This window comes from Symphalangus syndactylus, chromosome 12 (genome assembly GCF_028878055.3).
Source record: "Symphalangus syndactylus isolate Jambi chromosome 12, NHGRI_mSymSyn1-v2.1_pri, whole genome shotgun sequence".
Classification (NCBI taxonomy): domain Eukaryota; kingdom Metazoa; phylum Chordata; class Mammalia; order Primates; family Hylobatidae; genus Symphalangus; species Symphalangus syndactylus.
In genome coordinates this window covers 55,556,332-55,573,578 of record NC_072441.2, presented here as the reverse complement: position 1 = coordinate 55,573,578, position 17,247 = coordinate 55,556,332, and positions in this window count along the sequence as shown.

Here is a 17,247-nt window from a genome sequence, read left to right as displayed (position 1 = left end):
AAGCATGAAAATGGAGGGTGCTTCTCCTGCGGGGATGTAGTCACGTTGACATGTTCCAGAAAGATTATAGTTGTACCCACACCAAGTTCCCATGGTAGAAGCCCTAACTGTGCCTGCAGTTGTGGACAAGAGGGAAAAGACATCCCCTTTTCCAAGGCACTTCATGCACATCGGGGCTATCTGACTGTTGGGTTAGAGCTGAAGACTTTCCTTCTGAGTCTTGCACTACAAATGTGCCTCTGCTAAAAGAAACTTCCCACCAGTGGAAAGATCTGGTGCTTAAGACCTGCCATCCAGATTCGTTTATCCCACATGGTGTTCCTTTGATGTGATGCCCTTCCCATTCCCCTAGGAGTGGGGATACCTGGGAGCTAGACTACTGTGAGTGTTGGTGCTTTTCTGGGTCTAGCCACCCAGTGAAGTTGCCACACTCCAGGCTGATGTTGGGGAATGTCTGCAAGGTGTCCAATGATGTGACCTGTCCCGAAGTCTCCCAGCAGTGGGCAGCAGCACCATCTCTAATGGGGGTGGCAGGGGAGTGACATAGACTCTGAGATTCCTTAGTTATTGATAGCCTTAGTGTGTTGGCTTTCTTGAACACTGGTTATAGTAGTAATGAACTGGTCATGTGGACGCACTCAGGACCTCCTCGTTAGACAGAGTGGTGTAGGCAGTGGTGATGGCTGGGATCACACAGCCATCTTCTTCCTGGGCATAGTGTTATTCTGCCAATAGATGTTGTAATGAACTTTTGGTTGGTCTCCAGCCAGGAGGTGGCGCATGTAAAAGAGCATCAGCTGTGGTAGTAGCAGTGGGATTTTTGCTTGCCTTATGTTGCCCACTGGGGATACTCTAGTTTCTCAGGCAATGGGTAGGACCATATAGCTCCCAAGAGATGATGTTGTTTATATTAAGCTGCTAGGGTGGGTGGTATGGCAAAGCCAGGTTGGGGCTGGGTCAGGTGCGTTTGCGGTCTGAGTCTCTACATACAGCGCAAGCAGCAGCCCCCCTGTGGGTCTTGAGGGATAGGAGCAGATCTCAGGCCACTGGGTTGATGTTCCAAAGGGGAGCATTGCTGCCTCTGATGCACAGAATTTGTGCAGGGAGTAGGGAGTTTCAGGCAGCTTTAAGCCACACACAGATCCCACTTACTTGGCAAGGCAGATCCACTCCTGCAGTGTTCTACTGGTAGCAGCAAGCTAAGTTCCTGTCAGCTTGCACTCAGAACTTGCAACTACCCTGGGTCATAAGTTTTCCCCATGGCTGTAGCAACTGCGTCTTTCAGGCCGTTCCCTTCCCCATCGGCTGCAAAGCTGGGCTCTTGGCTTCTGCACTTGTGGCTCCTGCCATCATGTCTGCAGCCCACTTTTCACTCTCCCCAGCTCCAGCTCTGGCCAAAGAAGTTCATCCCCACCCTCTGATATGTCATGAAACCTCAGTCGGAGCTTCTTTCAACCTGTGAACACTGACTGAACTTTCTGGCTGTCTTCCACAAGGTCTCCTCTGACAAAGAGTAACAATTAACTTCTCTCAGTCCACACTGGAATCTGGGAGTGCATGTAATGGTCTTCCCATCACTGCTTCTACTTTTATATTCCACAACCCTCCCCAAGTCAGTTTTGGAACTGGGTAGGGTTAAGGCCTTCCACCATGGCCTGGACTTCCAGGGTCCCTGTTCGGGGGTGTATATGCCAGAGGCTATCTCTTTCCTTCTCCCAATCCTGACTCACAGTGTAGGCTGCAACCTCCTGCTTCCTTCAAAGGGGTCTGTAGATTCCTTCAGTTTTCCTGTTTAGCTCTTGCATAGCTTCTTAGAAAAAAGTTCACAGTGTGAATCTCTACACACTATTTTGTTCTTCAAAGTGGGAGAGATATGCTAGCAATGCCTCTCGTCCTCCATCTTGAAAAACAAAAACAAAAACATCAGTTTCTAATAAATGGTGATGTTAATGTGGCTTCTACTGATGCCTTTACTGGTCCCATATCCCTTCGGCTCTTCAACTATACATGCTTGTCTCTCCTGCCAGTGTCACTTTTCTCGTTCTTTCTGGTTTACAGATAGAATAGTCAGATTTTTAAAAAATTTTTATAAAATAGAGGGAATGTTTCCTTTTATGTGGTCATCGAATCTATCAGACATAAGTACAATCTTCCTAACAAAGCCCAACTATTTCCAAATGTTTGGGGTTATTGTTGGAATGACTTTTAAGGCTAGGGGTTTCCTTGGGGTCTAAAAGCTCTTTAGACAGATTTCAGATAGTTGAGATTTAAATGCGTAATGCATCTATATCATATTTTGTGACATTTAAGATTTCCAGTAATTTGTTTTCAACTTACATTTCTGGCTTTTCTCTAAATGTCTCTCTATGAAATCTGTGCTTTAGCCAACTTAGGTGTTCTGTTGCCTCTTAAATGAGCCTGGAGAGTTTTCTTTCTTATGTCTTTCCTCAATGTGTTCTCTGCTTGCAGTGCCTTCCAACCTGTTCTGCTAGTGGAATTCTGATTGGTATTTTAAAATCCAGTTATCTGACATCATCAGTCAGGCTTTCCTGACCTTAGCCAGAATTATTTCCCCTTTTTGATCTGTTATGATAATGGCAGGATTAGTTATAATGAAACATAAAATAAGAGACAGTAAGAAATTTTGATTTCTATCTTTAGTTCTACTTATTATATGACCTTAAATAAAACATTTAGTGTCTTATAGTTAATATTTACCCAACTTACTATCTAGTTCTATTTTGAGCTTCAAAGACTTACTAAGCTTTAAATTTTTAAATGAAAACAAACACATTTGAAAGTTTTAAAGTGTTTTACAAATAAAAGGCACTGTTTTATAATTGAACATTTGTTTAAAGTTATTGTTTGTAATGATTTTATACTTTCCTTACACAAAAATTAGGACAATTCTAGTACCCACCTCTTTATTGATAAATGAGTTAATATATGTGAAGTGCTTAGCACAGAATCTAGCACATAGAAGAAGCCTAATCAGTGGTTAACTTGATGCTTTTCTCTGACTACTTTTAAGATTCATATTGTCCTAAGATTCACTGATACTCACTTTTTTCAGTCTTCCTCATGTCTATGTTTGACTTTAGTTTCTCCTACTAAATTTTTAGATTTACTGATTTTTTCTGCTATGTCTAACTACTGTAATCTCATCCAGTGTATTTGCAACTTTATTTTATTTGTTCATCACTAGAAATACAATTTGCCTCTTGTTTAATATCACCTGTTTATCTTCTCACTTTATTCTTGTGTTCCTTAACCTTCTAGAACTTATGGAATATAGTTACAATATCTGTTTTAACATCAATATCACTAATTTCATCATCTCTTTTACTTGTGGGTCTGTTTCTATTGACTGTTTATTTTACCCTAAGTGTGGATCACATTTTGCTGCTTCTTCCCAGGCCTGGTAATTTTTTTGTTTGTTTGTTTGTTTGTTTGTTTATTTTTGAGACAGGGTCTCACTCTTTCACCCAGACTGGAGTACAGTAGCATGAAGGGATCACAGCTCACTGCAGCCTTGACTTCCTGGGCTCCAGCGTTCCTCCCACCTTAGTATCATAAGTAGCTAGGACCACAGGAGCATACCACCATATCAGGCTAAAATTTTTTTTTTTTGGTAGAGACAGGATTTTGCCATGTTTCCAGGCTGGTCTCAAACTCTTGAGGTCAAGCAATCTACCCGCTTTGGCCTCTCAAAATGCTGGGAATATAGGCATGAACCACTGCACCCCGCCATACCTGGTAATTTTTATTTGGTTTCCAGATGTTACTAATTTAATATCATTGGATATTCAATGTTATATTTTTTTAAATATTGCTGAGTTTTCTTCTGGACCATAGTTTGTTACTTGAAATCAATTTGGGTCCTTTTCAGATTTGATTTTAAGTTTTATTAGGGTACATTTATAAAGACTTTTATTCTATGGCTTATTGTGTCCCAATATCCAGGCAATAGCCTTCTGAAGGTTCTGCATGAGGTCCTGGTATTATGAGGTGTTTACACAGTGGCTAGTGGGAACGCAAACTCCTCTAGTCTTATGAAATCCTCGGGGACTTTTCAGTCTCTTGTTTTCTAGTGCTTCTTTATCCATTCTTGATTAGTATTCACTCACACAAATAGTACTCAGCTTGAGATTCCAGTGGCCCATTCTGCAGATCTTTGAAGTGCTCTCTCTGTAACTTCTTCCTCCCTTAATTCAGCTCCACAAATTTATTTCCCCAAACTCTGATTCTGTCTCCTTCATTCAAGGGATTGTCAAGACTTATTTATGTCTGCACTTCCTGCACTGTTAACTGAAAGCTACTTCTAGGCAGGAAGCTGAAGTAATCATAGGTTTACCTTGGTTGTCTCCCTTCTCTTAGTGAGCATAGTCCTGAGGTGTCTCCTGTCCAATATCTGAGAACTATTTTTTCATGTAAGTAAAAGAGTAAACAGTTTTTTCAAATCTCATCATAGCCTAAACTAGAAATTCCTATCACAGTGCTTTGCACAAAGTAATACTACAAAATATTGCTGTTTTACTTAAATAATTGGTGGTGAAAACATGACCATTTGAATATCTTAATTGTTGATTTGACATTATTTTACCTTTATGAGCCTAAATGCTTTGACTTGAATTTCCTATGAGAAATATAGACACAAGACCCCCTGTGGAAGTAGAAACATGAAGGAGAAGCTAGAGAGAACAGGTTTGGAAGTAAGTAAAAAAGAACGACTATCAGTTACATAATAAAGCTTACCAATTCATGAAATGCCCTCATTACTCTCATTAGTGTTTTAAGAGGAAAAAAAAACAGAAATTAAAAGAAAGAAGTAAGAAAACAAAAAAAAAAAAGCCTGATCTACTGAAAATAAGAAAGAATACTTGGAATAAGTTTTATTTTCCTGCTGACTGTCATAAAAAATTAAAAGTTTGGGCATATGGCTTTTGAGGTTTGAGGCCTTAAAACCCTTAGATACAACGCTTATGAATCTGCCAAATTAATGGTAAATTAAGCAAATCCAGAGAAGTAATGGACCATGCATTTCCTATTCTAGCTTATAATTTATAAGCATATTTCTTTCTGTTTAAAGTCTCTAGATTACAGCCTTATGACTTGCCAAATCCCAACCACAATTCTATTTCTCTTTCAAAATCTTGAGCATCACAGACATGGAAATAAAGCAGAGTGAATAAAGAACATTTTAGAAATGGCACCACAGTACCACAAACTGCTATATTAATTATACACAGTGACATATATTACCATATTTAAATATAATTCAATCTCAAACTAGACTAGAGCATAAAGACAAATGGTCACACATTTATAAGGGCTGCCATAAAATAAAATAAAAAAGATTTTGTGTCTAAAAATTTTGATGTATTATAAATGTAAATATCTACAATAATATATAATATAAACGTATAAAATATAGTATATAACTATTTTAATATATTTATAAAACATATGAAAACATGTAGATACCAACCAAAAAATCAGTTTTAATCCTTCTTCTATGTATTGAACTCATGTATTGCTTTACCTGAATTTCAAGTAATTTGTTTACTTTTTACACAAACCATTCAACCAGTAACACAGGAAGCCCACATAGTTTTCTAGATTTTATAGTTAACTTACTTGTACTGCTTTTTCAACATCCCCTCATTAGTAAAATGACTGTGCATGGACAGAGAAAGAATGAAATCAGTAGCTCCACAAAAATTTGATATCAAGATGTTTGCCAAGGGATCTAAGTTACGATGATCAGTTGCGTTAACCAGCCACAAACCAAATTCCATAAGAGTTTCAAAAGATTTTCTTTTTCATTTTTTCATAATATTTTGTTATTTGATTGTCAGGCAAGTATATAAACTAGCAGCTATTACTTAAAACACACCCCACGAAGTATCTCTTTAAGTCTATGCTAGAAGTAGAGTGTTACAAATGTGGTTTTGTGCACTGATTACATTCAATACAAAAAAAGTTTAATTGAACACCAATTTGTTTAACAAATCATTCTAACTAATAAATTTCTTAATATAATGTCTATATTAAAAAATAAAAATAAAAGCCAACTCTTAAGAAGAGGAATTTCCTGTGTACTTTATAGTACTTAGCATCTTGATCATACAAGTGTTACTTCGATATATTGCTATTCAAGAAGAAAAAGGTAACTTTATTGGGCTTTAATAAAAATTAAAATTTTTGTTTATGTTATAAAAATAGTCACATTTTTTATTTGTTTAACTTTATATAGCATCTCAAATAACTAATGTAAACAATAAAAAAAATCCTAATTTCCATTATCGCTTTGATGTACATAGTTCAATTTAGATCATATTTTAAATGACTTAAAAATGTCAAAGATAAAGATTAATTGTTTGAAAAGGTGATTATAACAGAAGACTGGCATAACAGAAAGGAGACAACTGAGAGAGATTATCAGAAAATTAAAAACATAAAGTTCATGTTTTCATGTTTTTCTATTTTTAGTAAAAAGTGACAAGTAAATATCATTCTGAAGAAGAGCAATAGGAAATTAAGAAGCACATGCAACCTTTGATTGTTGACCTACAGAGATGTAAATAAACAAAACTATTAGTAAGACCACAAGTCTCCCATGCATAAAATGGATGTTGAACAAACCATGGTTTGCTTAGAATTGAAAATGATTATTTAAAAAACAATAAAAATACAATTTTCCTGAAATCGGATGCCTTAAGTTACAAAACTTTACACATAAAGTAAAAACGACATATAAATTATTTAAACAAAGGAAGAAATATACTGAAAAAGATGATTGGTTTTCTTTCTCTTTAAAGCCTTTGGAAGTTTAACTATTAGACTTTTATGGTATTGTGACTGATGGCAAGTTCGCAACACGATGGCATGCCTGCAGAAATCCCGACCCTTATCTTCTCAGAGGAAAGATTTCAACCGAGAGACCTAGGGAAGTTTTAATGCAGAGGCAAAGGTTTATTAAAAGAAGCAAAGTATACATGGAACAGTGTCAAGAGGGTGACTGGAGACATCTAATGCCTCGTCCAACTCCTGGCTTGGGAATTTTTTTTTTTTGATGGTCTGGTTCTGTTGCTCAGGGTGGAGTGCAGTGCAGTGGAGGCAGTGTGTGAATCATGAAGTGGAGTGCATCATCACAATTTACTGCAGCCTCAACCTCCCAGGCTCAAATGATCTGCTGACCTGTCTCCAGAGTAGCTGGGACTACAGCACATACCACCACACCTGGCTAATTTTTTTTTTTTTTTCCTAGACAAGGTTTTGCCACGTTGCCTAGGCTGGTCTTAAACTCTTGGGCTCAAGTGATCCGCTTGCCTTGGCCTCCCAAAGTGTTATGATTACAAGTATCAGCCACCACGCCAAGCCTTGGATTTTTATACATTGGCCTGGTTCCCAGGGTTTTTCTTCTCTTCCCTTGATCCCCTGCTAGGGGAGAGCTGTTGCTCAATTGCCACATGCACAGTGGCCTGCCAGCACTTGGGAGGGGCCACATGTGCAGTGTGTTTGTTGAAGTTGTGTGCATGTTCACTTGGAGGGATTTTCCTTTCCTGGTCTAGTGCCCCCAGAGAAAGGTCACATACCAGTCAAACTTTGCCATTTTGCCCCCTAGTGCACATGCCTAGAAACTTACCAGGGAATTGTGGTTTGCTGGCTACAGGTGTTTTCTATGTGTTGGGAAACTCCTCTCCCTCTTTGCACCAGTTGTGGCCACTTATCATTTCAGAGGGATAGTTTTATGGTCACCTGACCATCACCTAATGACTGCCTACCATTTCTGGGTGCCCTCTCTTGCCCTGCTTATATCTTTCTAACTAACTACTCTAAGATTTCCCCACTCAAATGTCCAAGATCCAGTTCTTAGAGACAATGGGCGAAGGTCAGTTTTCTGTAACTGCTGCTGACAGAGGAGCAGTGGTTGCCCCGTGGGTATCAGCCTCTTACTATCTGTCAGGGCAGGGTGGCTTCGCAGGTTGGCAGAAGTGGTGCCCAGTCAGGTCCAAGGAAGACAAAGGTAAGATTTTGTCTCTGTCATGTTCCAGTGGTGGGCAGTCCAGAGGTCCCCTGTAGAAGGGTGACACTGGAATACTGAGAGGACAGTATCCTTCACTGAGGATCATCTGGAGCTTGACAACCTGAATGCAAGAGAAGACACATAGGGTTATCAGATTCAGAAGACATGGACAAAACGGAGCAAAATTAAGAGACAACCAAGTGGACCCACAAAGGGAAGAGTCCAGGAGAATCATTTCCAGGTTTCTTCCCAACCTAACCAACCCTGAGAGGTTTGTTCCAGTAGATGAGGGACTTGAACTATGAGTTGCCTGATGCTGTCTTCTACTTTTTTTATTGATTAATTTATCCAAAAGTAACTTTTATCTAGGGCCAAACAAATCTCTTCCTGTGCCGTCATTAACATATGTAGTCCTCGGCGATTTTAGAGGACTATGGCTGCCAAACAGTTGATTTGTTCTTCTGTGGCTGTCAAGGTTTTAGCGATGGCATCAATGCTGTTGGCTGTTTCTGTTGACAGTTGGCTATAGGTTAAGGAGGCTTGTGTGACTAGTGATTTCTGCTCCCATACAGGCTGTGATACAGAGTCCCACAAGAAGGGGAATTAATTGGATAGCCGTCTTCACCCTGGGCAACATGGAATGCCTATAGATCGATACTGGAAGGGAGAAATTGCCAGGGGCTATAAAGATGTCCAGGGATACATAGCCTATGGTACAAGTTCTAGTTCAGTTAGTGGGGAGGCTCTAATATAGAAGGCTCCCTGGGTTTTAAGATAAATAGAGATGTCAAAACGAAATAAGGGAGTGAGGTCAGGTTTAGAAAATCCTGAGGCTACCCATCATGTCCAGGTAGCTGGTAAATATAATTATGCCAGCCAAGATTCGAGTGCATGGGGTTTGGCCCTGGTTAGCTCCCTTGGTTCAATTCTTTCAATAAAGAGAAGTTCGAGTTTGGTCTGATAGAATCTATTCTTTTGTAGAGCAGAAATTGGCTATTTGCAGACATTGGGTGGAATTAGTAGGCAAGTTTTAAAGGAGAGGCAAAGGTTTATTTAAAGAAACAAAATACACTTGGAAGAGGGCCAGGCAGGCAACTTGAGAAATCAAGTGCCCTGCCTAGCCCTTGGCTTGGGATGTTTATGCATGGGCTTGGTTCAGGCTTTTTCTTTTCCTTTTTCCTTTTCCTCCCTTGATCCCGTCCTAGGGGCAAGCTGTTGCTCAATTGCTGCCTGCCAGCACTTGGGATAGGCCACATGTGCAGTGTGTTTGCTGAAGTTGTGTGCGTGCTCACTTGGGGTGATTTCCCCTTACTAGTCAAGTGCCCCCTTAAAAAGGTCACATGCTGGTCAAACTCCACCATCTTGCCCCCTGTGGCACATACTTAAAACCTTATCAGGGAATTTTGGTTTGCTGGCTCCTGATGTTTTCTATTCGTTGGGGAACTTCTGTCTCTCTTGGTGCCAGTTGTGGCCATTTATCATTTCAGAGGGACAGTTTTATGATCACCTGGCCATCAGCTGATGAATGCCTGCCATTTCCGGGGGCTCTTTCCTACCCTGCTCATATCTGTCTACCTACTCTAACGTTATCACTCAACACATCCCTTAAAAAGTGTATTTAACAAAATACATGTATCCAATACTGTGATTTCAAAATATAAGAACTCTTAAGAGTAAAATATAGATAGTAGTTTTGTAAATGATGTCTTCTTTTATGAGAATTTGAATATCTAGATATTGGACATTTTAAAAAATTAGAGTTTATATCTCCACTGTGCCACTTATTATCCATGTTCCATCTTGCCAGTCACTTAGATCCACGATTCTGGAACTTTATTTTCAGATTATTCATATGTGTAGTATCCGTCAAGATGGCTGCAATAATAACATGAGATGACATACATAAGGCACTTGATGTAACAATCAGCACTAAGACCTCAATAAGTTGTGGCTGGTAACTACCCATGCCAATAATTTTCAATGAAAATTAATATTGCTTTTTAATTTACATTATTCTTCTTTTTAAAAGTTTTTTTTTTCAATTCAATCTTTTGTCAAACTTTGCTCTCAATTAGAATGCTAGTTGAAAGGTTTTGTAATGAGAAAAATGTTCAAGAGAAAACTGTGTGATAATATGTAACATCCTCAAAAATGTACTGAATCTATGTGATACTTTCATAGCTGCAGACACCAGTGGATGTGCCAGAGCTGGTATTTTCCAATCCATATTCCATGGTTCCTGAGTAATCTTTAGGGGAGTGGGTGGAGGCATTGGGAGAGTAGCTGTAGGGGAGGTGAAGATTGGATCTTCAGGAGCTGTGGAAGATCCAAACTTACTGCAAGGCAAGCAAATTTTAACTTATGAAGAAATACAAAAGTTACTCACGGTGATTCATTTCTCATTGTCTTCTCAGCATTACTACTTTTTGCACAATTTTGTGACCATTTCCACAAGGGAATATGTGTTAGAAACACAGTAGTCTTTATGAAAAAAAGACTGTTCATTACTAATCACTAGTTTTCTTTGCCAATCCCACTATATATATATGTATATATATATGTGTATATATATGTGTATATATGTATATATGTGTGTGTGTATATATGTATATATGTGTGTGTATATATGTATATATGTGTATGTATATATGTGTGTATATATGTATATATGTGTATATATGTATATATGTGTATATATGTATATATGTATATATATGTGTATATATGTGTGTATATGTGTATATATGTGTGTACATATATATATCTCAAAGAGTAAGAAATATTGGGGAGTCAGTGCCAATTAACGTGAATCTCTATATTCTGCAAATCATACTTTATTTTTTTATTTTTTATTTTTTTATTTTTTTGAGACGGAGTCTTGCTGTCGCCCAGGCTGGAGTGCAATGGCACGATTTCGGCTCACTGCAGGCTCCGCCCCCCGGGGTTCACGCCATTCTCCTGCCTCAGCCTCCCGAGTAGCTGGGACTACAGGCGCCTGCCACCTCGCCCGGCTAATTTTTTGTATTTTTAGTAGAGATGGGTTTTCACCGTGTTAGCCAGGATGGTCTCCATCTCCTGACCTCGTGATCCACCCTCCTTGGCCTCCCAAAGTGCTGGGATTACAGGCATGAGCCACTGTGCCTGGCCATCATACTTTATTTTTAAAAATAGATGTTTTTCCCTCATCTAGTTGACATTCTTCTAAATAGAAAGTATTCCTACCTTAATGTTTTGCTGTTTTTTCTTCTCTGAGGTTTTCACAGGCAAACAAAATGTAAGAAACAGAAAAGAAACCCAAGCCTTCTTCTTTCTTTTTTTTTTTGAGGCGGAGTCTCGCTCTGTCGCCCAGGCTGGAGTGCAGTGGCGCGATCTCGGCTCACAGCAAGGTCCGCCTCCCGGGTTCACGCCACTCTCCTGCCTCAGCCTCCCGGGTAGCTGGGACTACAGGCTCCGGCCACCACGCCTGGCTAATTTTTTGTATTTTTAGTACAGATGGGATTTCACTGTGTTAGCCAGGATGGTCTCCATCTCCTGACCTAGTGATCCACCCACCTTGGCCTTCCAAAGTCCTGGGATTACAGGAGTGAGCCACCACGCCTGGCCCCCAAGCCTTCTTATTGCAAAGCAGAAACAGAAAAAAATCTCCAGCTTTCTTCAAATTGTGCTGTAATATTGGTAAAGCAGAAGGGAAAGAGAATGCATTTGGAAAGCAATTCAGGAGTTTTAAAAAATGTTACATATGTTTATAGCCTTTGATACATTACATTTACTTTTATTAATTTATTCTAAAATATAAAATGCTGACAATATTTGTGCCCAATATTTTTGTTGAAATCTTATTTGCGATAGTGGCAAATTGAACGTAAACTACATCTTCAGTAATAAAGTACTGATTAGGTAAACTGTGCATATTTGCATTAATATATTAAATTATGCTAAATACATTAAATATATTTAGAAACATATTTTAAAAGTTGTTTAAAAAGCAGATAATATAATGTAATTGAAATGGCAGCATCGCAGAGGCCCTGGAGCAGATCGTAATCCCAGTTAGCAACTAGTTAGCTAGGTAACGTTAGTTGAATGGGTCATTCAACTTCTCTGGACCTCAGGTTCCTTTTTGTAAAATGAAAAAAAATGACATTATGTACTTAATGGGTTGTAGTGAACAATGAATGCTGTAAAACATATGAAGTGATTGCAGCATATCTGACACACACAGGAATCATTCAATAATACTAGCTGTTATTACTAGTTGTATAAAATAAGGATACCTAAATCTGTGTGTGATGTGGAAAATACTTAGAAATGAGATGTGAATTGTATTGGTATGTTAAAAATGGTAACATTTGATGGTAACGTTTTGTTCTGTCTTCATATGACTATTGCTAGATTTTTTTTATATTTGCTGCTTTTTTTCTGAGAAAAACAAGTTAATTTTAAATATCATTTAGGATTAAAGAAAAAAGTGTCTCTGAAAATTTATATAAACAACCTCTACTTCAAAATCAGCAGCACTATGTCACCAGGAAAATGTCAACTATATTGCTCAATCGCAAACTATAATATAGGTTATAACAATCATAATTTGTAAGATGTTAATATACTGCTAAGAGCATGATAGAAATACTCTCGGATTTTCTCAAGTAGTTTAATAGATCATGTATTCTCTCTCTCTCTCATCTGAGGAAAAATGTAATGTCCACATGGCTAGTCATATAATATCCAACTTGCCATTGTTCAAAGATTACATTTTAAAACTATTCAGCATAAATGGAAGAGGAATTCAAGTATAAAATGACGTGTTACATTGAATATTTCTATATTTTGACATGTACTTTGCTATTTTGTAGTGCATTTCTTCCTTCTTAATCTTTGTCATTTATGTCTATTTTTAATGTCATTTTTGAGAGTCTAAACCTCAACTGTCCTCAGGGTTTCCAACTTAGTTGGCCCACTGCAAGATTGTTCACTGAAATTACCCTATCCAGTGTTAATAAGTAATCATGATTTCAGCATCAATGGCAACTTTAATAGGCATGAGCAAAAGGTTTATAACAGTACTTAATTTTCAGAATGCTGAGTTGTAAAAAAGTGATTTCACCATGAGATGCCAGTAGAATTTATTACATGTGGTACCTTATTTTGTTTTTATTTTAATTCTTGCACAATTTATATGGAATTAACACAGTTCAACTGATATAATGATTCCTAATTCTATCCTGAAAAAACACACACACCCAAATATGCTGCTAAGAATTAGAATTAGTGAAAGTCATAAGATCTTAGAAATGATAACTAATGATGCTAGTTACATTTCCCAATATCAGGAGACACATTCACTCTCTTGGGGCTGCAGTCTCTTTAAGTAACCTACAACTCCTGGCGTACTATATAATACTCTGTTTATCTGATAGAACATATTTTTAAAAATTGAAGACTACTTTGATAGACAGGTAATATTGTTTACTATTTTAAGTGTTCTGCTTCTCAATATGGACTTATTTTGAGATTAAATTTAGCCTGTTTTTGTTTCTAAAGATCCTTATTTACCTCTCTTTTGTGTATGACTGTGACCATGATTAAGGTAAATACTTGGGGCATACTGTTAGATAAAAAAGGGAAATATTTCTAAGAGTGCAGAATGAGGACTCTGATACAAGACAGCTGTGAAACAAAACCAAACAAAATGTCAAAGTAAATCTTGGGTAATAAATTTGAATTCATTGGGTATCTGGAAGTCAACAGAGAGAATGGAATCTGACATTGGTGAACACAGAAGAGAAGCACTATGCATAAGAATTGTGCCTTGGGAAACAGGGCACAGGAGACATGGCTGGATGACAGGTAGAATACAACAGGCTATAGGAACACTAAGAAAATCAATGAATTAAAAATTAAAGGACAGACCAAAAATCATAGTGGTACTGGACCTAACAGCAGGAGCAAGAAGATAAGGTAATAATGCCAGAGACTTAAACACGAATGTGATTTTTAGAGAATAAGGAACTCAAGAAAGTAATCTAAATAACCACTGTAGATATCATTACGTAAGAATAATTTATTTGTTAGTCAAGCTTTTAACGAAACCAATAATTTTCTAATACAATATCTGTTGAAGTAAGAATTAATCCCAAAGCTTAGACAACTGATACTCTGGTGTAAAAATAAAAAACAGTATTAAGCTTGGTGAGATTATGGTCCATATGTGAAATAGTCAAGAGTAGACTCTTCCAAGTCAAATATTAGTGAAATTAAATCTGTGCTAGATCATTTACCATAAGGATAAATATGAGGATGCCACTTTACCTCACTGGAATTCAGTTTTCTGACTTTGAAATTTAGGTAAGAATTCCTACCTCAGGTAGTTATTGTTAGACTGGAGAGAATATGTGAAATACTTGCTACATGACCAATGCTTCATAAGTGATAGTTATTTTTATTAATAGAATAAGTCCTCACTCAACATTATTGATAGGTTCTTGGAAACTGTAACTTTAAGCAAAACTACATATAACAAAGCCAATTTTTTCCATCAACACTACAACAAAACTACACTAAGCAAAATGATGTTATTTAAGGACCTGCTCTACTTCATTTCCCTTACAGCCAGGTATTCCAAGAACCTATCAACGACTTTAAGTGAGGACTTTTGTATTCAAGTCAGAGAAAATTTCATCTAAATAATTCAAGCTGTAATATGTTGCTTTCTGAAAAGTATAAAATTTTATTTTGATTTACTATTAACCTTTTTATAATGCTACTTCATAGGGATCTGATTACACTTTTTTTGTATATAAGTTATTTCTTCACGAAGGTTCAAAGCCACTTTTGCCACAAATGATGTTTCTTTGTGTGTATGGGTCTGTTTATGGGCACTACATTTTATTTCATTGATCAGTTTGTGTGTATCCCTGTGTTAATACCACAGTGCCTTAATTTATTCTGCTTTATAATAAATCTGAAAATATGATAGAGAAAATCTCACCCTTGGTGCTCCTTATTTAAGATAACATTTCTAAGATGAATCTGGCTATTCTGGCTTTCAAATAAATCAGTGGATTTTCAACCAAGGGTATTTTGCATCTCTCCGCCATCCCCCACCCCACCGCTGGAACACCACCAGGGGACATTTGGCTAAACCAGAAGCCATGTTTGGTTGTAACTACAGGGAGGTTACTACTTTTACCCAGGAGATAAAGACCAAGGATGCTGCTAAACATCCTACAATGCATGAAATGGTCCCTGATGACAAAGAATTATCAGCTTCAAATGTCAACAGTGCTGAGTTTGAGGAACCCTTATATTGCAAAATTGATGGTCCTGAGTTTGTTCTCCCTTAGCAACTGGGACTTCTAAATTATATCTATCTTATCCTTGTTTCTTCCAGCAAGTGTTCAGAGATAGAAAGAACACAATACCAAAAGAAGAAAAAGGAAGCCAGAGTCTTTTTTGGATCTGGGTCTCTAAAGAAATGCCCCCATCACTTTTACCATATCCTATTTCCTAGAATTGAGTCGCTAAGCCCAGCTCATACATCAGGGAAAGGGATTACACAAGGCTGTGAATATCAGCAAATTAAGATCACTGGAGGCCATTCTATAGGTTGTCTACCACAGTCCTCTCTCTGTCTTTTAATGACTCAATCCCTCCCTCATATAAAATACACTCTCCAGCTGCGTGTGGTGACTCACACCAGTAATCTCAATGCTTTGGGAGGCTGAGGTCAGTGGATCACCTGAGGTCAGGAGTTCAAGACCAGCCTGGCCAACATAGTGAAACCCTGTCTCTACTAAAAATACAAAAATTAGCCAGGCATGGTGGCGGGCACCTGTAATCTGAGCTACTTGGGAGGCTGAGGCAGGAGTATCGCTTGAACCCGGGAGGCAGAAGTGGCAGTGAGCCAAGATCACACCATTGCACTCAAGCATGGGCGACAAGAGTGAAACTCCATCAAAAAAAACAAAAAACTAAAACAACGAAACAACAACAAAAAACATTCTCCATAAGGCCCCCAAATGTTATCTCATTACCTCACTACAACATCAGCTCAAAGTCCAGAATCTCATCATCTAAACAAGATTCTAGGCTAGGTAAGACTACTAAGGTGCCCTTCTTATGCCCTCAGGCATAGTTATGTATGTGCCTACCACACCATGGAGTGAGGATGCATGGAAATTTATGCATGGTTTCTTTTAGACCTTGCTTTTACTTTACCATATGTCTTTTCTTTTTGCTAATTTTAATCTACATCTTTTCACTGTAATAAACTGTAACTGTGAGTGTAACAGCCTTTTCTAATTCCTTTGAGTCCTTCTAGTAAAACAGCAAACCCAGCGGTGGTCTCAACACTTATCTTCAACACTTTGCTTGAAAATCTCTTTAGCTATATTACTTAATTTATTAGGCACACTTCCTACATTTTATCTTCCAGAAGTAGATATTATATTATTGCTAAGCTTTCGGCCTCTCCCTAACAAGTATGCCTCTTCCTCCAGTTTCCAATAGCATGTTCCTTATTGCCTTTTGAGTCCTGGTAAATTTCCTCAACCTTCATATTTTTACTAACAGTCTTTTCAAAACATTATTTATCTAACACTCACTTGAAATTTCTTCCAGCCTCCATCCACTGCCTGATTCCTAAGCCATCCCACATATTTAGATGGGGTTTAGGTATATTTAGGTATTTGTTAGAGTGTCACCCCATGTACCAAAATCCGTATTAATTATCTATAAAAATTTCTCCAAAATATAGTGGCTTGAAACAACAAATATGTATTATCGTATAGTGTTTTTGGAGTCAGGAATCCAGGCATGGCGTAACAAAAGGCCTCTGGCTCTGAGTTTCTCACAAAGTTACAATCTACATGTTGGCTGGAACTGCCGTCTTCTCAATACTTTCTGTGTAGAATGTGCTTATAAGAAAACTAACATGGCTGTTGGCAGGCACGTACTCACTGGCTGTTGGTCAGTTACATCAGTTCCTTGCCAGGCAGGCCTCTTCATAGGGCCAAACATGGTATATTGCTTCCGCTAGAATGAGGTATGATAGAGCAGAATCAAAAGTGAGTGTGTATGCGTGTGTGTGTGTGTGTGTGTGTGTGTGTATGTATGTGAGAGACTGAGAAATGATAGAGAGAGAGAAAAATGACGAGAAATGATGAGAGAGCCAGAGACCATAGCTTTTTTGTAAACTAATCTTCAAAGTGACATTTCAT